The sequence below is a fragment of the Piliocolobus tephrosceles genome, chromosome 11 (genome assembly GCF_002776525.5).
Source record: "Piliocolobus tephrosceles isolate RC106 chromosome 11, ASM277652v3, whole genome shotgun sequence".
Lineage (NCBI taxonomy): Eukaryota > Metazoa > Chordata > Mammalia > Primates > Cercopithecidae > Piliocolobus > Piliocolobus tephrosceles.
In genome coordinates, this window is record NC_045444.1 from 110637488 (window position 1) to 110659710 (window position 22223).

Sequence of the window (22223 nt, forward strand, 5' to 3'; positions counted from 1 at the left end):
TGTGTACCCATTGCCTTCCTCCTCCCGTTACAATGTCAAGGGCACTGGTTTATATGTTGCTGTATCTCCAACACCTAAAACAGCACTCAGCTCATGGTAGGGACTCTGTAAGTCCTTGACTGGTTGCCAGGGACCCATTCACCAATGAGCATAACCCAATCCATGCCTTGAAATCTAGCCAATCAGGTCGCATTACCTCTTCTAGCAGGGGAGTGAGGAAGAAGGTGGGAAGTCTATTGTATTAGGTTATCAGTTGCTGCACAGCAAATAACACTAAAACACAACAGCTTAAAACAATGGGTATTTATGATCTCAATGTCGGTGGTCAGGAATTCAGAATGGCCTTAGCTGGAGCGTTCTTCTCTGGGTCTCCCCTAAGGTTGCAGTCAAGATGTCGGCTAGAGCTGCAGCTATTTAAAGCTTGATGGAGCTGGAGGGTCTGCCTCCAAGAAGGCTCATTCACGTGGTTGTTGGCAGGAGGACTGAATCCTGATGGCAGAAGGCCACTGGTAGGAGGCCTTGGTTCTTCCCCACATAGACCCTTCAATAAGGTGATGTAAGTGCCTTGACTATCCGGCAGTTGGCTTCCTTCAGAGCCTGTGATAAGGACAGAGTGGCAGAAGCCACAAAGTCTTCTATGATCTAGCCTTGAAAGTGACATATCATCACATCTGCCATATTCTGTAATCACACAGACCAACTTAGGTATGATATGGGAGGCAACTACACAAGGGTGTGAAGATTAGAAGCAAGGCTCACTGGGTGTCTTCTTGGAGACTACCTACCACACCTTTCCTCACCCCAATCTACATTGCTTAGATTTCCTTTCTATCTGCAGCACTAATGTGCTATGACAGATTAGGCAGGAGTAGGTCAGGGGAAGTGAAAGCTGGGACCTCAACCATTGACTGTTGAGCTGAGAGGTGGGATAGGCCTCCATACAGGATGCAGAGAAAATTACAGTTTGACGAGCAAAACAAAGTATCTTTACAAAGTGACAGTCAATGACAGAGATAGTTGTAGAAAATAGTCGACAAGACATGCAGGAGACCACACAACATACAGAAAGGTGCTGACAAGAGGGTGGAGACCAGTGACCAGGATCCACAAGCATACCATTATTTGAAGATTAAGGTTGCAATAAGCTGAAATCCTGTAAGTGTATAATAGAGTATCCAGCCCCACACTTTAGGTACCCAAACAGGACTCTGATCCCAGAGAGAATTTCATCAAATTCATTACTTGTTCTCACAAGACTGTGAGTTGGTACATGCCTTCCTTCCTGATACTCTAATTTCTACTTCTTGCATTTCCAGTCGTGCTCAATAGCATATACTTGCAAGAACACTGCACACTCTTTTCTTTCTCCTTGCTTCTGGCAATGGTAAACCTTCATTGAATGCACATTTCTGTTTTGCCTGACCAACTCCTGCTTTTCCTCTAAAGTTCATCTCAGCCTAACCCCTTTCAAGGTGACTTATCTGGCCACTTCCATCTACCTTGACCATCCAGGTACTCTCCTTCAGAACCTCCTTATAACCTTCCACAGATCTCTGACACTGCACTCACCCCTGTCTCCCCGGGGGCCTCTGAGCTCCTTGAGGACAGAGACAGAGCCTTTTGTTTTCTGTGTTCTCAACACCTTGTCCAGGACTTGCCGTATCAGAAGCCTCATTAACACCTTTATAGATTAGTGAAAGGAGCTGCTTGGGAGGCTTTTTCCCACTTTCTTACTGCAATGTCAGAATGGAGGATGTCCTCCACCATGCCTTAGGAAAATTAATAAAAAGTGAGTATTCTCAGGGACTCAGTCCCAGCTCACCACCAAGGATTGCACAGGGTATGACCTCACAGGTGCTATAACCACTGAAGCAAGAAAGAAGTGTTATGCCCCATGTATAAGTCTGTTCTCACACTGCCTTAAAGAACTATCTGAGGCTGGGTAATTTATAGAGAAAAGACATTTCATTGATAGACAGTTCCACAGGCTGTACAGGAAGCATGGCTGGGGAGGCCTCAGGAAATTTGCAATCATGGCAGAAAGGCAAAGGGGAAAGAAACAAGCATGTCTTCAACATGGCGGCAGGATAGAGAGAAAGCAAAAGGGGAGGTGCTACACACCTTTAAAGAACCAGATCTTTTGAGAACTCTGTCACAAAACAGCGCTAGGGCGATGGCACTAAGACATTAGAAACCACCTCCATGATTCAATCACCTCCCACCAGATCTCACCTCCAACACTCAGGATCACAGTTCAACATGAAATTAGGGTTGGGACACAGCCAAACCATATCACCCCAGGAGGCAGTGTCTTCGAGCAGTGGCAGGCACCAGGATGCTACAGCACATGGAAGTCAGGAAGGGTGAGGAAAGCCCACAGTAACCTAGACATGAAGATGCACTCAGGCAAAGGCTCCATTTCACACAGCCTTCCTTGCAGGAAAGTGTGGTCCGGTGACTAAATTCCGTTCAGCAGAACCTCAATGGAAATTGTGTTAAATTTTTGTAAAATGTCCTTAAGTGGAGTGTGTGCTCGTCCTTTCTCCTCTCTGCTTCTGGCTGGAATGTGGACATGCTGGCAGGAACTGGAGCAGCCATTTGGACCATGAGCTAACCATGAATGCAGCCCTCTTGGGGAACAGCAAAGAGACAGAATCATGGGAATGACACCATAGCACCCCTGCTGGCCTTGGGCCACCTATTTCAGACTTTTATACGAGAGGGAAATATAGTTATATATTTAAGCTGTTTGGCAGGGGGGAGGGTCATGTGTACACAAACCTAATCCTAGAGAAATATGGGCAGTTTGTATGACATTCCCAGGAATTTTGAGCTTCTTAATGTCATATAACCCAACTATATTCTTGGACTTGAAGGTGTAACATGTGTATCCATTCAAGATTTTACTTGTGGTAGAGGGGATTCCATACAGGCAGACTGAGCTTGGGAATAGATAGCAGTGGCAGATGGATACCCCTGGGAAACTCTGACATTCTGAAGAAAGATAATGCTGGTGATTGTGCTTGTGGCTTCTGATGGAGCCATATAATCTTAATGCCAGCCAGCACTCTCCTTCAGGAGTGCTCATGTACCTAACTTCATCTGGTGTGATGTAGAGCTACAGGCAAAACTGACCCAGGAAAAAAATAGGGTAGTGGTGATGGGGTTGACAGAACAGTTTTGGGGTGAAGACTTTCTTTGAATCTATAAAGATCCATTTCCTGAATCCATTTTACCACTCTGAGGGGATGTTTTTGAATTAACATACACTCCCTGTAAAGTTGCAAATGCAACAGTCATCTATACCTTACTGATAATTGCTTTAATCAGACCAAGTATTAGCAGTGGTCAGCTTCAAAGGAATAGAGTTTGCAAGAGAGCAAAAGTAGGGAGAAAAATATGGTGGTTCATTTCGAAGAAGAGGCTTGCCTTGGGCTTAGCGATTCAGAGCCCAGCAAGGCTAAGGGTCCGCAGGGTGAGGAGGAGAGGACTGTGGGATGGGCTTTGGAAAGACTTGGTCCACTTTTCAGTTGGCTCCCGCTCCATTTGGGGTTGGTGTGCCCTGAAAATCACCTCAGTGCTGTCCTTGGCACATCTCTGGTGCCTGGAATTGTCAGAGCTGTGGTGTCAGGACTTGCCTGGAAGCTATGGACTACAGCCAACCATGACTTGGCTTGGACCCATGAATTGATGGTGGCAGCCATTTAGTAAGTGCTATTGATGAGGAAACTGAAGCTTGGTGAAGTTGGGTAATTCACACAGGCCACAGATGGTCGAGCGGTCTGACCCCATTTACTCTGACCCCAAAATGCAAACATCCTTAGTGTAGGGCATCCAAGGGTCTTTCTACCTGGCTTCTGCTCACTCTTTCCAAGAGCCAGAGAAAAGACAGGGAGGAGCAGAGGACGGGAAGTGCAGCCTCCTGCTGCAGAAGGACACATAAGGACAGCTCAGCCCCTCCTCTTCTGACTTCTGTCCCTAGTCCCTCACTTCTTCCACTCTCTTTTCTGTCATTCTTGGGAATTTTCAGTAGTTTCCAAATCTGTCTGCTTAGGGAAATTTTAAAAATATAGATTCCAGGTCCCAAGTCAAGGAGCCTTCTAATTTTGTTGGCTTTGGTGATAGTGATTTGCCATCCAGGCTGAGGATAGGAAGGGACTGGAGTTGGAAGAGCCTCAGAAATCTCCTTCTTAGATGCTTAGGCCTCTAGTGCATGAAGTCCTTTGTGATAAGAAAACAACAACAAACAAACAAAAATCACCACCCCTGTGTAAAACCAATGAGGTGAGTTGAGAGAAACACCATCTCCTGTTTAGGACTGACTATGAAATTTTAATCACTTTGACATACTCACAAGTCACATGGAAATAAAATGCTTCCTGGGTTTCCTTAAACATTTTATTCCCTTGGATAATAGGGAAACAATTTAGGAAAACATAGAAAACATGGGAAAGTTAGGAAAACATAGAAAAATAGGTGAACTTTGCCTTGGTCTTCCTTCATCACTGCCTCCTCTGAGAGGTTTCCAGGGCTCTCATTCAGTCCCATCGATGCTCTAGACATACCTCCTGCACCCCTTCCCAGCCTTGGACCCTACAGGTCCTATGCATCTTCTTCCTCTCTCTACCTTCTTTGCCCCCAGTCTCACCTCAAATCCTCTTGTTCCCTTAGGTCAAGAGAGCAGCTGCTTGCAAAGCAAGCTAGTAAGTGGATGCCCTTTGAGATACCAGTGACTCCGTGCATCCCTGGAGAGCCCTACACTTCCTGAGCTTTCACCCTTCTCTGTTTGCTTATAGGATTGGTTGCTGATCTTAGTAAGAGGCCATATGCTAAGGAACACAATACTTCCCTGGAGAGGAATCAAGAATTGATGACATGACTGAAACACAGGATGCTTGGTATTTTTGAAGTCTGGCTACTAGTGACTAAGGATGAAAGTGTAGACTAAAACAACAAGCCAGCTTTTCAGTGTTACTCTGCATCTATTACATTGAAGTATTTTTGAGTAAAGTAATAGCAAATTATGCTCTGTTCAAGCAAAGTGACAGTTGTCTGCTATTGCATGAACATTCAAGGACAGCAGAAAGATGCATGGAGTGCCCTTCTGACTGTTCCCATCAGGAGAAGCAGCTATGAGATGGGCCCTTCAAAACTCTATTAGCCTTAAGGATACACACTATGATTTGTGGGGATTAGGAGGTTTGCTTTAGGATCACAGAATGTTAGCATCAGAAGGGACTTTCCAAAGTGAATTTTTTTTTTGACTGATAGCAGAATTGTTTTGCCATCGCTGAGCACCCCTGCCAGCTCACAGGAGTTAGAAGTAGCTCTAACAATTGCCATGTCTTGAGGGATGGAAAGAAAGATTACACATCTTCAAAAAATGGGGAAGAGCAGATACTGGGTGCCCTCCAGTTTTCTTTGTATACCCTTCAGTAATCAGCAAAATTGAATCAATTACTGATGGTCAAGGACCCTACTGGTATTCTCAAGAGGAGATGATAGTGCTCCATTTATGGAAAAAAATGTCCTCAGATCCCAAGGGACTCGTTGTTTTTGATGACTATTCTTTGTTTAGGATACACCACCACAGATGAACACCATACTTGCAGGATGGTGTATTACACCCTTGACATGGTGAGCAAGCCCAACTGAAAACCCCCAGAATACCCATTGATATGGTTTGGCTGTGTCTCCACCCAAGTCTCATCTTGAACTGTAGCTCCCATAATCCCCACGTGTATGGGAGGGACCCAGTGGGAGATAATGGAATCATGGGGGTGGTTCCCCCATACTGTTCTCATAGTAGTAATAAGTCTCATGAGATCTGATGATTTTATAAGGGGAAACCCCTTTGGCTTGGCTCTCATTATCTCTTTGCTGCTGCCACGTAAGATGTGCCTTTTGCCTTCCACCATGATTGTTAGGCCTCCCCAGCCACGTGGAACTATGAGTCCATTAAATCTCTTTTCCTTTACAAATTATCCAGTCTCCAATATGTCTTTATCAGCAGTGCGAAAACAGACTAAAACACTCACCCTGATATCAGAAAGACAATGGCCAGAATCACATGTTTACATATATCGCTGGGTGAGACCTCTTTGTAAATACTAGACAACTGTAAGATGCCCTTTCAATTCTTGCCCCACTGGGCTCTCCATTCCCTGTATATCCAGCCTTTTGTCTACTTGGCTATTGACACCTGGACATCATATAATAAATAGCTCAAAGCCCCTGTGGCACCTCCCTTTCCCTATGACTCAACTCTGACAGCCAACACACACTTGCTGGGAAGTTTACTCTTTGCAAGGTTGGTCCTGCCACACAGGTTTTTATTTTTAATCTAAACATTTCCAGAAATCACAAGGTATAGAATTATTTTCCCCTGACTCACACTCAGATTGGGATTCTGTGTTTATTATAAAGCTGTTGTTTTAGGAGCATTTTAGGCACAATACACCAAGCCTACGAAGTTGAAGTTTAACCTCCCAGTCATAAGAAAGGAGCTCAGTCTATTCGTGGACCTCCTTGGTGTTAAACAGACAGAGACATGGGTTTTGAAGGACGGTGTTCTAATTTCTCACTAGGTCAGGCTCCAGCCTACAATGGGAGTTGTTGGAAGCCTGACAGCCATTGTAGAGTCCCGGGGTGGATGCCTGAGAGTGCTATTGTGAAAACAAGGCAGGAAAAGGATTTTTTCCCCCTCATACATCACTTTTTATCACATGATCCTGTAACTCACACACTTTTCCCTTTATAGCATGGCCTATCCTTCTCAAAGCACGTTCACACACAGCACCCCTTCCCTTATTCCTGCCATAAACAGGCACGAAGAGGGACCTGTAGAGCCTTCTTGCGTGTCCATAACACGACCCCCACCCTTCTCCCAATCACAAGACCTTTTCACCACCATCTGCCAGGATGCTATTGGGACAAATCTCGGTCACCATTAGGAAGCTAAGATTCCCCCACCTCCACCCAGTCCTCTCTCATCTCCAGTCTCTCACCTACATACAGTACCTGTATATCATCCATCTAGCCCCATCTCCCACTTCTGCACAGAGCAAAACCTTGCCATGGGACCAACTGAAACTCAAGATTCGTTATCAGCAAAATCGCCCATATCCTCCCCGCCCCACCCATCAAACTTTCTTACCTTCTTATCCTGTCTGAATGCTTTCTCTGCAGCTCTCTTCTATCTCCCACAGCTTTCATGGTATAAGCCCAAGGGCTTAGAGGTGGGGTAGGTGTTGTCCTTGGTCCTTATTGTCCTTCTCCCAAACCATACTCGTACCCTCTTTCCTCCCTTTTCACCCTCAATTTTGAAGCCCATGCTATCAGACTAAACCACTTGCTACCCTCCTTACTCCAGCCATCGATAGACCCGCAGGTCACGTACTCCTGTTTCTAGAAGAGTTAGCTCCTGGCTCAGGGTCACTCTCCCCATTGCCACATTCATCATGACCCTTGAGGATTTCACACCCACTTAGGTGATCTTTCTCACCCCTGGCCTCTGAGGTCCTCTCTAATGATTGTGTCCTTATCCTTCCTCATCCATGCATCTCATGGTCTCAGCCTCGCCATAGCCACGGATTTCACTCTCCCATATGCTCAACTTCAAACACCTCCTTTTCTGACCCCATTCTCCCAACTATTGAGGTTACTCCCTCTAGTATCTCGGCTTCAACAATTCTTCAGTTCTATTGAGCCTGCATTGCTTTCCTATCACTGCTGTAACAAATTACACATATTTAGTGACTTAAAAAAACACAAATGTGTTGTTTTACAGTTCTGGAGGACAGAAGTCTGAAATCAGCTTCACCCCGTTAAAGTCAAAATATTGGTAGAACTGGTTCCTTCCAGAGGCTCTCAGGAGAGAATCTACTTCCCTGCCTCTCCCAGCAGCTGGTGGCCACCTGTATTTCTTAGCCTGTGGTCCCTTCTCCATCATTAAAGAGCATCACTCTCTCACTTCAGGTCTTTGGTCAAAAGTTATCCTCACTGTTACATTCTGTCCCTTATTTTGCTTTTTGTTTGTTTTAGCTTTTTGTTTTTTTGGGTTGTTTTGGTCTAATTTGTATCCTCCACCCATCCCTGATACCTGGTCTAGATATTAAACTCCATGAGGATAGGGAGTTGTTTGGTTCATCGATGTGTCTAATAATTTAAGACAGTAGGTGCTCAATACATATTACTACTTTTTAAAATCAATGCAGGGAATTAAATTAATAATTACTAAGAGGACAGGCATTGTGCTAGACACACAATGGTATAGGGTTGGTATAGGGTTGGTATAGGGTTGTCAGATAGTTTTAACAAAATTACTAGCTGGAAACAATTTATCGAGTAAAGATTGTTTATCTCATGGAATGTTTAATGATGGAAATCTGCATTTACATTCCTTTTATTACCAAGTAAGTGTAATTTTTTTAAAAACCTCCAACAAACCACAGAGTCTGGTTTTTACTGATTCAGGACTGGTTCTGTTACAGCCATTAAACCAAGATTACTCATAGCACAAAAATTTTTTTTCAGTCTGGTATTCAATACAGAAGTTAGAGCAATTATAAAACCAGTTCTTACATAGAGCAGCAGGTTCCTTGTGGAAAACACATTTCCACTTATCAAAAAATGACATTCTGTTGAGAGATATGAACATCATGTCCAAAATACCAACTCTCCTCCCAGAGAAAATTTGGAGGGAGCCCCTTTCTTTTCACATTGACAACCTCCAGATTTGAATTACTCATCAAAAGATTTATCACGATTAGACAAGTGCAAAAGATTCAGAGCACGGTATGGTGAATTCTAGCCATTCCTTCTACAGTTTGAGACCTCTTAGATTCACATTTGTGCTGTGGCAGTAAATTTATAATCTACATAAACAAGAAGCTCATTTTTCTGCAATTTGTATATGGCCTTCATGCCAGAGATTATAGCATCTTTCTTTTTATGGTACTTTGAAACCGAATTAAATCTTTACAATTCTTGATTCAAGGTTGATGAAATTACCGAAAGTGTCTTGTCTTTTTAAAGTTCTGCAACAAATAATTTAAAATTTTGCATGTTCTTTGATTTATAACTTTTTAACTAGAACTTTACCCTAAGAAAATAGTCCTGTAAATGGAACTTAATGGAATGTATTCAGGTGTTGGAAACAGATAGGCCTGGGTTCTGATCCAGACCCAAGCATTAACATCACGTCCACATGTGGTCTTTTTTGTTTCAGTTTTCTCACCTGTAAAATCAGAATAACACTGTATATCTTTTCAGATTGTTGTGAGATTTCGATATATTAGAAACACAGCCCCCCTAGGCAGGTCTGATCCACAGAAAGTGCTGAAAAATGATAACGATCAAGGGTCCCACAGAGCTAAAACATGACTTACAATGTTGAAAATGTTGGAGCAAATGAAATATCCAGCAATAGGGGATTGTGAAATAAATTTTGGTAAAGCCATGCAATGAAACTTTCTGCAACTATGTGGAAAGACATTGCAGAAGAATTTTCAATGACCTAGAAAAATGTTCATGATAAAATGTTATGTGAAATTCCACTCATAGGTATAGGAGTAAAACAGGTAGTCAAACAAAAACTTGTACATAAATGCTCATAAAAGCATTATTTGCAAAAGCCAAAAGGTTGAAAGAACCCAAATGCCCATCAGTTAATGAATGGATAAACAAAATATTGTATATCCATACAATGGAATATTATTCATCCATGAATGAAATAAAGTATTGAGACATGCTACAGTATGGATGTACCTTGAAAACACTATGCTAAGTGAAGTGAAAGAAGGCAGATGCAAAATCACACATTTATGATTCCATTTGTATGAAACACCTAGAATAGATAAATCCATACAAACAGAAGGCAGATTAATGATTGCTATGAGCTAGGGGTGTGAGAAATGAGGGGTGACTGCTAATTGTGTATGGCGTTTCTTTTTAGGGTGATGAAAAAGTTCTAGAACTAAAATAGTGCTAATGGTTGGACAACATTGTGAATGTACTTGATGCCACTGAATTTTACACTTTTAAATAGTTAAAATGGTAAATTTTATGTGTATTGTATCACAATTAAAAATGTTACCTGAAAAACTATAGCTTGAAAACTTGTATTTACAGTGAAATACTATTTATATCTACTTATATGTGCACACACTCCTACTACACACACTGGAATTTATACACCAAAATGTTAGTAGTGGTTATTTCTCACCATGATATCACAGGTGATTTTTAAAATCATCTGTACTATCTTAATTTTTTCAATAAGTATGTACTACTTTTATAATAAGAGATGAAGTCTAAGGATAATAAAAGATGAAGTTTAAGGATAAAGAATCACAAAAACAAAATTGTTGAATAAATGTAAAAGATGAAAGCAGACCTGATATAGTTTGGCTCTGTCTCCCCACCCAAATCTCATCTTGAATTGTAATTCCCAGGTGTCAAGGGAAGTACCTGGTGGGAGGTTACTAGATCATGGGGGTGGTTTCCCTTATGCTGTTCTCATGATAATGAGGGAGTTTTCATGAGATCTGATGATTTTAAGTGGCAGTTTTTCCCTGTGCACGCTCTCTCTTGCTGCCATGTAAGATGTGCCTTTCTTCCCCTTCGCCTTCCACCATGATTGTAAGTTTCCTAAGGCCTCCCCAGCCATGCAGAACTGTGAGTCAGTTAAACCTCTTCTCTTTATAAATTACCCAGTCTCAGGTAGTATCTTCATAGTAGTGTGAAAACAAACTAATACAAAACCCAACACTGACCTGCCCTTATGTTTATACAATAAAAGTATTGAGCATTATTTCATAATTACATCCTGTGTGCTGACAGTTCTGAAGTGTGCTTTGCTGCATACAGCCAGCCATGTCTGCCTTTCACATCAGAATTTATGTGGAATCAAGTGCCATACTTTACGTCTAATTTGCAAATCACTGTAGTAAGGCATAAACTCAGAGAGTAAGTAGAAATAATTGCACCTAAGTCATGGCATGACAAGATAACTATAACACCTACCATATATACATATATATGGCATATGCCATATATATATATATATGCTCTACTTTAAAAAGCATATATATATATATATATATATGTTTTTCCTAAAGGGAGCATTGAAATCCTAGTCAGTGGGGTTCAAAACAAGACATTTAGCAATTCCACTTATAATTGTCTTCATTTATCTTATTAACCCCATGAGGAAAACCTCATTATTCTTATTTGATACAAGGTGAAATTTGGACTCAGCTGAATCACTTCCTTGGGTTCAGGGTGTTAGTAAATGGTAGGCCCAGAATTCACACACAGGCTTGTGGGAAACTCAAGCTCATACTCTACCTGCAGTCACTATTGCCTTGTCATTTCATGGATGAAGCAGCAGATGTTCAGAGAGGTAACCTAACTGGGCCAAAGTCACAGCTAACGTATGATAGACTTGGGATTTGATCCCTCACCTGGTGAATTTCCACTAATCTCAGCTGCCTCCCCAGCATTTCTTGATGATACTGACTACATTGATATCATTCTCTTTCAGGACACCAAAAAGACTATTATACAATACAACTTCAAAGAACTAGTAAAAAGATAACGGGGACTTCAGAATAAACAGGTCCTATACATGGATAGAATAATGGTTCAACTAAGAATAAAGGGCTGACATGAAGTTGTAAAATGTTCCAAGTATAAACAGATGCAAATACTTTATTTTAAATGGTATGATCACGTAGAGATAACACTGAAATATGATCTACATTAAAATTTGAGCGGCAATGCAAAATGAATGAACCCTCTTAAAGACAGAATGAGACAAAACTTGGTATGAGTCTTGCAAGCAGAGCCATATGCCAGCCTGGCGAGCCATCCAGAGCCATTGTTCAGCAGACATAATCTGTGTGAAACCAGGCTTTTATATTTGAGCCACATCCCTGTTGCTCCATTGGTAATCTAAAGGTGAATCCTATCAGACCATGTTCTCTAGCCTAATTTGAAGGAGTGAGTTTAGTGTAGAAATTTTCAGCCTAGAGAGAAAACATGTATTGTTTTCCTTCACTTGCAACCCTTCTAACATAATGGATGATTCCCTCAGATGAATCTACCCCAGGTCCTATTTTGCACTCTCCGTCATGCTTCTGAATTCTTCTCAAATCCTGCTCAGAGCCCATCTGGGAGCTCTCCAAGCTACATATTAACCAAGTGACCTTGGTATCCTTGTTGCTTCATTGCAAGCATTTGTGCTAAAATGACATTTCTTTCCCAAGATACTGACCACATCATCCAACCTACTCTTTTTTTTCAAGAAATCTCAATGACATTCAAGCTCAATGACTTGACCTTCTGGTTCTTCCGTGTCTCACTTCACGCCTCTGCCAGCCTTTGCCTCCTGTTCTTGTCTCCTCTCACACCTCCCTGCCCTTTCGTTCAGGCTCTCCCTCCGCGCCTCTCAGCTGCCTTTGTGTTTTTGTTCTCAGGTTTTCTTGTGTGTTCCCAGTCAACTGTCTTGGATGGAAGCTTCTCCCTCAGCCTTATGCCTTCAATTTCTGTCATGCTCACTTGCTTTGTGAAGATTTCCTGTGTGCCCAGAGTGGTACCCCGGTGATCCAGGACCTCACCTAGCTTCCATTTTCTTGTCCCTAGCCTGTGCAATGGAAGGCTGGAAGGGAGTTATTCACTGAGAGAGCTGCACACTGAGATGGCCAATTTGAACACATATCCAGGCATGAGAAGATAAGCCAGAGGAGCACTGCTTCCTCATTCATTCACTAATTCTTCAGCACGTTTGTTAAGAAGTCATTTCACATCAGACTCCACACTGGGTGACTAGCACATGTGTGAATGTGTTTGTGTTTACATGTTATTTACAATGAGTCGTGGCAGGGTTCTTGAACTTTCTTGGTCATGGCACCACCAGTCTGTTAGTACTATTTTTATGGCTCCACCAGTCTGAGAGTAATAACTAACAGTTCTTTTTTTTTTTTTTTTTTAACAATTAGGCTTAAACAACTTAATAAGTACATATGGATTAACAATTTAGTAGACATTTGAAAAACATTCTTCTCTGGATACAGCCAGCAGGATACCCAAGAGTTCCTGACATTCCTTATGGAGCAGCTACACCTTGAAATCAACCACGGAGGTCGCGGGGCTCCACCAGTCCCTGCCCATGGTCCGGCTCCCTCTCCACCCCACCGAGGAAGGGTGCTCTGCTAAAAGAGCCTGAGTTAAATGATGATGACTGGGCCAACCTAATGTGGAAGCATTATCTGGAAGAACAAGAGGACAGAAAGATGGTGGATCTGTTTGTGGGCCAGTTGAAACGTTGTGTCAAGTGCCAGGCCTGTGGATACCACTCCATGACCTTCAAGGGTTTTTTGTGTGTGTGTGACCTCTCCCTGACCATCCCCAAGAAAGGATTCACTGGGGGCAAGGTGTCTCTGCGGGATTGTTTGAGCCTTTTCACCAAGGAAGAAGAGCTGGAGTTAGAGAATGCCCCAGTGCGTGACCCACATTGGCAGAAAACAAGCGGTGCCAAAACTTGACTATACAGATTCCCCTGCATCTTCATGCTCCAACTGAATTTATTTTCTGTCTCCCGAGGCTCCATCAAGTCAAGTTCTGTAGGTGTAGACGTCCCACTGCAGTGACTGAGCCTAGGGGTCTTTGCCAGTGACAAAGTTGGAAGTCCTGTCTACCAGCTGTGTGCCCTTTGCAACCACTCAGGCAGCATCCACTGTGGCCACTACACAGCCCTGTGCCAGTGCCAGACTGGTTGGCATGTTTACAATGACTCTTGTGTCTCCCCGTAAGTGAAAAACAGGTGGCATCCAATGAAGCCTACTGTCCTACCAACTGACGCAGGAGCCACCCCAGCGCCTGGGACGCCCCCTGTAAGCCCTGGCCCCTGTGAAGCCCTTTAAACACCCTTAAGCCCCAGGATCCCCATTTATTTTAGAGACATCTATTTTTGTGTCTTTTAAATCAGAGAGTGGGGAGAGGGTGATTGTAGCTCCCATTATATATATATATATATATATATTTTTTTTTTATTAAAAAGTACCTTTCCAAGTAGAGGTTCCCTGGTCTCCCAGTCCCATGTACAGAGCTCACCAGGACCCTGCCTATGTACAGCCCCCAGATCCTCTGCAATCTTTCTGTGAAAAAAAAGTATTTATAATTTGAAATGTATTTAAAATTGAAAAACATACCTTGAAAAATGTATTTTTATTTTATTTGTACATAACCACGGTTACTTACAAATGGGATTTATGTGCATTTTGGTCACTGCACAAATTCTCAAACCTTAGAATCAGATTGGATGCTTCCACATTGCATGCTTACTTGCGTTTTAAGATAGTGACCACTAAATTCAGCTTTGCCAAAAATATGACATTATGAAAAAGAATGTAGCATAATATAAATCTGAACCTGAACACCTTTGAGCCAGGAGTTCATGTGGTATCTGACCAGATGCTGTGTTTCTCTAGAAAATTTAACATATCCCATATTTACCCGATGAATTTGCTGTGGCACCCTGGGGTGCCTCAGTGTACAGTTTGGGATCCATGGGACATGGATTCTGTTCTCCTGTTTTTTATAGTCTGATAGAGAAGAGACGTCATATAAATAAGGAAGGATAGATTAGGTGCTACAAAAAAATTCAACAGGTTAGAGCAGTGGTTCATTTGTGATATCATGAGCCAACAGAATAACAAAATAAAATGGTAGTGACAATGGAGAGTGCTTTTTTTTTTTTTTTTTTAGTCAGGATCTCATTCTGTTGCCCAGGCTGGGGTGCAGTGGTGCAATCATGGCTCACTGCACCTTCGACTTCCTGGGCTAAAATGATCCTCCTACCTCAGCCTCCCATGTACCACCACAGCTGGGAAAATTTTTCTAGAGAAAAAGTCTCACTTTGTTGCCCAGGCTGGTCTCAAACTCCTGGGCTCAAGCGATCCTCCCACCTCAGCGTCCCAAATTGCTGGGATAACAGTTATAAACTACCGTGCCCCACCTGGTTGTTTACTTTTCATGTTAGCAAAAGGACTTCGAATTTTCAAAAATCATGCACTACTATCATTTTAATTACTTTTAAAATTTAGGGGCCAGGCACAGTGGTTCAAGCCTGTAATCCCAGAACTTTGGGAGGCCGAGACAGGTGGATCACGAGGTCAGGAGATCGAGACCATCCTGGCTAACACGGTGAAACCCCGTCTCTACTAAAAAATACAAAAACCTAGCCGGGCGAGGTGGTGGGTGCCTGTAGTCCCAGCTACACGGGAGGCTGAGGCAGGAGAATGGCGTAAACCCGGGAGGCGGGGCTTGCAGTGAGCTGAGATCCGGCCACTGCACTCCAGCCTGGGCGACAGAGCGAGACTCCATCTCAAAAAATAATAATAATAATAATATTTAGGAAGGACTAAGGGTAATTTTTACATATGTAAATATTCATGTAACCATAACCTAGATGAGGAAATAGAATCACCTCAGAGGTACTCTCAGGTTGTTTTCAGTGAATACCTCACCTCCACCCCTTGCCCCACCCCAGGGAGAAAACCACTATATTAATCTCTAACCCTATAGAGTAGATCTACAAGTTGTTGAACTTTATATAAATGGAATTATACAGTGTGGACTCTTACGTCTCACTTCTTTCTCAGCACACTGTCTGTGACATTCATTCACATTTTTGCAGGCATGGGTAATTTGTTCATTTTTCTTTGTATGAATATATCACACTATCTTTAAAAATTCTTTTTTTAAAAAAAAGGAATTTCTCAAATTGGAAAAAGTTATCTTTTTACTTTCTTCATAGAAGTACTGCATAAGCGTGCTTCCTGAAGCAATATATTATTTAATCAGTTTTGTTTGCTTGGAAACTTTAGAAAATTGTATGCCATTTTTTTAAAGAATTGATTTCTTTTGCCACTTCCTTTTTCACTCAATATTATGTTTGTGAGTCATCCATATTCAAAATAAACTATTGTTCATTTATTTTTAGTGCTGTATATAATTCTGTTGTTTGAAAAGGCACAGTTTATCCATTCCTCTGATGATGGACATATAAAAGAGTCATTTGTATCCTAAATATGAAGAGAATTTTCTTTCATCAGACATTTAACACTAAGCATTTGCCATAATTGTAAACTATCTTTTTTTTTGCATATTTTTCTAAGACCACTCTCTCATTGGAGGCTATATTTAAGATAAGTCTGCAAACCGAACGCAGCCCTGGAATAGTTGTCATGCACTGTGTTCAACGTAGCTCTTCTCAATTCACAGAGGGACTCTATATAGCCCATGGTCACACATCCCCAGATAGGCTCTGACCTCCTTATTAACAACACCCAAACCTAAGGAACGCTTTCAATAGAGCTTTCAACAAAAAGAGAACTGCACGGTGCCAAGTAAGGAAGCTGACATCTCAGTCAATGTCAACCATGGACCCCATTGAAAAAGTGGTCCTGGAGCATATTGTAACAGCAAGAAATGCAGAAATATTTTCCAGCTACAAGAGAAAGGCATTAAATTGAATGCCTCCGAAATTAAGAAGTCCATATGCCTTTAAAATCTTCTAGTTTCTTTATCTAATGGAACCTTTTTGCCTTTAGACTTTACAAAATCATCGAATTCCCAAAGGCTTACTGACAGAAGACAATCATAAGAGCTAAGCGAAGCCCACTACTATTAAATCCTAAGTGACAGGCACTCACTGAGCTAAGTGCTTTTATATGGTTAATCTCATTCATTCCTCATAATGAGAGTGTTGACAAAGCTACTGTCATTATTAGCCCCATTTGATGGATGAAGCAGAAGTAATTTGCCCCACGTCCTACAGCTAGTGTTAGCAGCATGGATTTGAAAACAGGTGGTTCTGACTTCAGAGCTTGTGTTCTTAGCCAGACACTTGTGCCCCTTGGCCCCTGTTTGCCCAGCTGCCACAGTCTATGGGGACTGATGATACCTTGAATGCAAGGACTGGAGACAAAGTAAGGCCATGTACAAGCGGCCTTTGGCATCTTTGGAGTAACAGGTCTATGTTAGTGTTATTACAAAGTCTTGACTTGTGCTCATTCTTTTTTGTTCAGAAACATGCTGCAGGACACAGAAGGAATATAACTCACAGTTATGAAGGCTCTAGTTCTAGACATTCTGTTCAAAGCTTCCACAGGTATTGTTTTATTTAATCATAACTCCAGCTCTGTGAGGTTGAGCATAAAATCCACAAAGGCTGAGAAAACTGATGCTCAGAGAGATTGCTTGAGGCATATGGTTTGGAGATAGGATTTAAATCTATGGCATTGGCCTCTCAATCCAGATCCCTTTCTATAAGCCCCAAGGCCAGGGGAAGCTTTTGAGGACTATAATCTTACCACTTATCTAACCATTTTTAAAACTCAGTATTTGGGATTCATCAGCCTATTAGAAATCATATTTTGTTTAGTCCTCTTTAAAATCTGCATTTAAATTAGTCTTAAGATCAGTTTAAATATAGGTTCAGAAAAGGAATATGAGGGCTCCAAGGCAAATCTCATATGTCATATTTCTCAAGCTATATGAGTTTGCATCCTCTTTTCTAAAAGATACATACCACCTCCCAACTTTCTGTTAAGACAAAATAGGAAAATGCAAAAAGGCTATTATTTACTGATAACTTACTAAGAGCCATGTCGAGGGTATCTCTTTGATAACACAACTACAACTAACAATAAATATTTTAAGTGGACAAACTTAGGAGTTTCAAAAAGCTGGAAAGTAATGGCCTGCTAAACCCTTGACCTGAATTGAGAAGAAACGGCTGCCATTTTGTACAACATGGAGCCCCCAAGTCTGCCAGAGCTGATTGGACAAGGGTGGACACATGACTCAGGCTGGGCCAATTAGATTTCCTTTCTCAGGAATTTGCAATGGAACTGAGAGAGATTCACTCTCTTCAAGTGGCTAAACCTGCACTATCTGAACTCTGGAACCATGAGAGGGGGAGCTGAGCGGTGAAACCACTCTGTGAAAAAGAAGAATGGAGTAGATGTGCTGTGTACATTGGTCAGGTTCAGTCAGGAAAACGGAAACAACACCAGCTATTTTAACAGAAGAGTTAATAATACAACTTGATCAAAAGGCTTTGGGGACTGTAGTGGCAAACAGGGAACATGGAAGTTTTACAGAGATAGTAACTTCAGGAAGCAGCTCACATTCTTAAGGCTAAGAGAACAAATGGAGGAAGTTACCAGAACCTGGAGGTTTGGAAAAGAAACATGAAGAGCTGAGACTCGGAACTCTGAAGGAGCAGTGCCATCTGGCTGGTGTTGGTGCCTCTGAAACTCACAGGAAGTCCCCACAGACAGAGGCCCAGGAAGAGGGTGCTGACCAGCTGCAGCTGATGTCTCCAGAGGGTCACCATGAGGCAGGTTATGGGTGTGCAGGACAAAGCTGGAAACAGGAACCAGCTGCTGCTGCTGGGGCAAAGACCTGTGATAGGTGATACAGTCAGCAACAGCCAGACAACTAGGGACAAGGCAACAAGTAGTCCCTTCTCCCTCCTTCAGCCTGGCAGATTTTCTCTAGCATCCCTTCCCCTCTATAAAGCCAGCCATGGAACCAGTTAGCCAGGGGGAAAAAAGTGATTTGTAGAGATCTAAATGCAGCATCACAAAGAAGAGTTAAGAAGGGTGTGTTTGGAGTCAAGAGATAAGAGTTCAATAGCCAGGACGCATGGACAGGTGTGGCCTTGAGGGTCCAGGTGACCCTGCAGTCCCTAGCCTGGAGGGTTCTCACAAGCAGCACTCTTGACATTTGGGGCCAGATAATTCTTTGATGTGGGGGCTGTCCTGAGCATTGTAAGATATTGAACACCATCCCTGGCCTCTTCCCACTAGATGCCAATAGCACCTCCCTAGCTGTGACAACTAAAAATGTCTCCAGACATTGCCAGTGTCCCCTGGAGGGCAGAATTACCCCCATTTGAGATCCACTGAGCTAAGTTCTTGCTTTGTGTTCTGTAAGACATCCCTGTTCTTTCAATTCTCCTTTTTCCATTAAATTCTTTCGATTTAGGTCTTATTACCTGCAACCCAGGGAGTCTTAAAAGCTATCCTAACATTTGCTGAGATCTTAAATATGTCCCAAGCCCTGTGCTAAGCATTTACAGGCATCATCTACTTTAATGCTCTCCCCAATCCTATGAATCAGGTACAAGTATTTTGTGCTTACTTCACAGAAGAGGAAACTGAGGATCTAAGAGGATACTGACCCCCAGTCACTGAGTGGAGTGGGTACTTTACAACCATGAGATTTTACTGCAATATATCACCACTCACCAATGTGACAGGCAGCCACCTTCTTACCCTAGATCCTTTACTTATATTCAGTTGAACCATATGAAATTGCTATTTTTTACATCAAAGACATTTAATTTGGTTCCAATGGGTGTCTTCTGCCCTTTGCCAGGAATGCCTGCCCCCATCCACTGATGTTACCTGTCTTTCGCCTGGTTTTTACTTCTCCATCCTCCACGAGTTCTTCCTGGACCACTTATGGAGCTAATGGAGATATATGGAGTTGCTAGGACTCCCATAACAAAGTATGTCTGACTGACTCCAGCAACGGAAATTTATTTTCTCACAGTTTTGGAGGCTGGAAGTCTGAGATCAGGGTGTCACAGGGTTTTCCTCTGAGGCCTCTCTCCTTGGCTTGCAGACGGCCGCCTTCTCACTCTATCTTCACACAGTCCTCCTTCTGTGCATGTCTGGATCCTGATCTCTTCTTCTTAAATGGACACCAGTCATATTGGATGAGGGCCCACCTTAATGACCTCATTTTAAGTTAATCACCCCTTTAAAGACCTACCTTCAAATATAATCACATTCTATGGTAGTGGGTTTAGGACTTCATATCATATGGACTTGGGGAAGGGAGCATAATTCAGCACACAGCAGGAGCCTCCATCCTCCTAGAAGCACACAGTGCCTGCTGTTTATGAGATTAATTCATCACTCAATTATATCTGTCTTATTTGGCTTTTTTTTTTTTTTTTTTTTTTTTTTTTTGAGATGGAGTCTTACTCTGTCACCAGGCTGGAGTGCAGTGCCGTGATCTCAACTCACTGCAACCTCTGACTCCCTGGTTCAAGCAATTCTCCTGCCTCAGCCTCCCGAGTAGCTGGGATTACGGGCATGCACCACCATGCCCAGCTAATTTTTGTATTTTTAGTAGAGACAGGGTTTCACCACATTGGCCAGGATAGTCTCGCTCTCCTGACTTTGTGATCTGTCTGCCTCGGCCTCCCAAAGTGCTGGGATTACAGGTGTGAGCCACCATGCCCGGCCTTATTTGGCTCTTTATTCATGTGTATATATATCTTGTTTCTTCAAGAAGTCCATAAGCTTATTAAAAACACTGCCTTCCCAAAACCTAGCACAGTGGTAGGCACTGATCAATAGGACATTGTACAGTTATCATCGAATATCATAGCCATGTTGTAGCAGGAACATTGACTTAGAAATATCCCATGATTGCATCCAGCTTTTAGCTTCCAGGGCTTACTGCTCTTTAAAACCAATTTTTATGCAGTTAAAACACACTTTGAGGTCTCTTGAAAACGTTTCTTATTACTTTAATTTTCCTCATGATGAGACAGCATGAATGCTATCAAGAACTGAGCTTTAACAACACACAAAACTGATTTGCCCTGCTGGAGGCCCTCAAGGTTTTCAGTTCTAACTGCTGATGAAGTAAGCACAGACTCTAAGATAAAGGGAAGAGAAAGAAAAATATCAAGACCAAAATGGAATATATAAAAGTCTGGGAGCCCCAACCCACAGGCCAGCTAAAAATAGAACTCTTTCTTAGCTCAGCGAGTGCCTGTAACATGGCTGATGGATGTTATTGGTTGGCAAGGAAACACAGGTTTAGGAATAAATGTAAATATATTCATTCTAGGGAGTCTTCTCAGACCCACGTTGGCTTTTTGCCCAGGTCCACAGCGTGTCTGGACATAGGAGGATTCAGACCTCTGTGTGCAGAACAGTCATTGTTTCTTCTAGAACATGCAGAAATCTCTCACTTATGACATTTTTATTTGACTGGAGAATATGGTGAACAGCCTCCAAATCATTTCCCTGATGGACTGCCTCTGTGTGTGCTTTCATTAACCATGTTTTTGCATTTGTCCATTTGTCTTCTTTCAGCAAATATTTATTGGGTGCCTCCTTTGCACTGGTTTGTGATATGAATTTACCACGTTGCACTGTAGTCAGCTACTTTGAGTCTAGGTCAAGCCACACAATGTAGGGAGGCAGTGGGGATGGTGGTTAAAAATGGATTCTGGGGTCAGACGGCTTGGAGTCCCACCGGGCTCTCACACCTGCTGGCTCTCTAGCCTTCAGCGAACTTGCCTGTGCCTTGTTTGTCACACGGGGATGATAATTTGCTTACCTCATGGGTTGTAGTGATAACTAATTTATACATGACATATGAATTACTTATTGTAGCTACTGGCACATTATAAGAGCTTAGAAGTAATTAGCTGCAATCGCTATTACTGTTTTTCAAACAATAATATTTGAAAGTGAAATTAGTTTTGAAATTTCTTTCTTTGGTATTTTCCATTACTCCTGCTCTTTTCCTATTTGGGGACATCACCATTACAAACCACTACTTGGGGGAAAGTCATTGTAACAGAAAAAAGTTAAAAAGGCTTTTGACATGAAACTCAAAAGCTGACTTGGAGCCACCTTCCATCTACTGAGACTAGACACTTTTCTCTTAGTGTGGGGGAGCTATGGAAAGGGCATTGTCAGAGCCTGATAAAGGGGCACCGGTGTGCTTTCTGGTGGAGGGAGGGAAAATCCAGAGGGTATGTATGGTGCGTGACATGAACCTGACCTACACATAAAGAGACTTAAAAACAGATATCATTTGTCTTAGTTTGGGCTGCCATAACGAAATATCACAGAGTGGATGTTTGAGCAACAAGCACTTATTTCTCGTAGTTCTGGAGGTTGGGAAGTCCAAGATCAAGGTGTCACCAGATTTGGTATCTGTTAAGGGCCCTCTTCCTGGTTCACAGATGACTGTCTTCTCACTGTGTGCTCACATAGCAGAAAGCAGGGAGCATGCTCTCTGGTTTCTCTTATATAAAGACAGCAATCCCATTTAAGAGGGCTTCACCTTGCCTCAGGCATGGTCCCTCCTAAGACACGGGATTTTTCTCAACAAAT

General features: G+C 42.3%; 1 pseudogene; it reads left to right on the plus strand.

Annotated features, from left to right (window-relative positions):
* LOC111549208 overlaps nt 1–14743 on the plus strand; it is a 42803-nt pseudogene extending 28060 nt beyond the window's left edge.
* The last annotated feature ends 7480 nt before the right edge of the window (nt 14744–22223 follow it).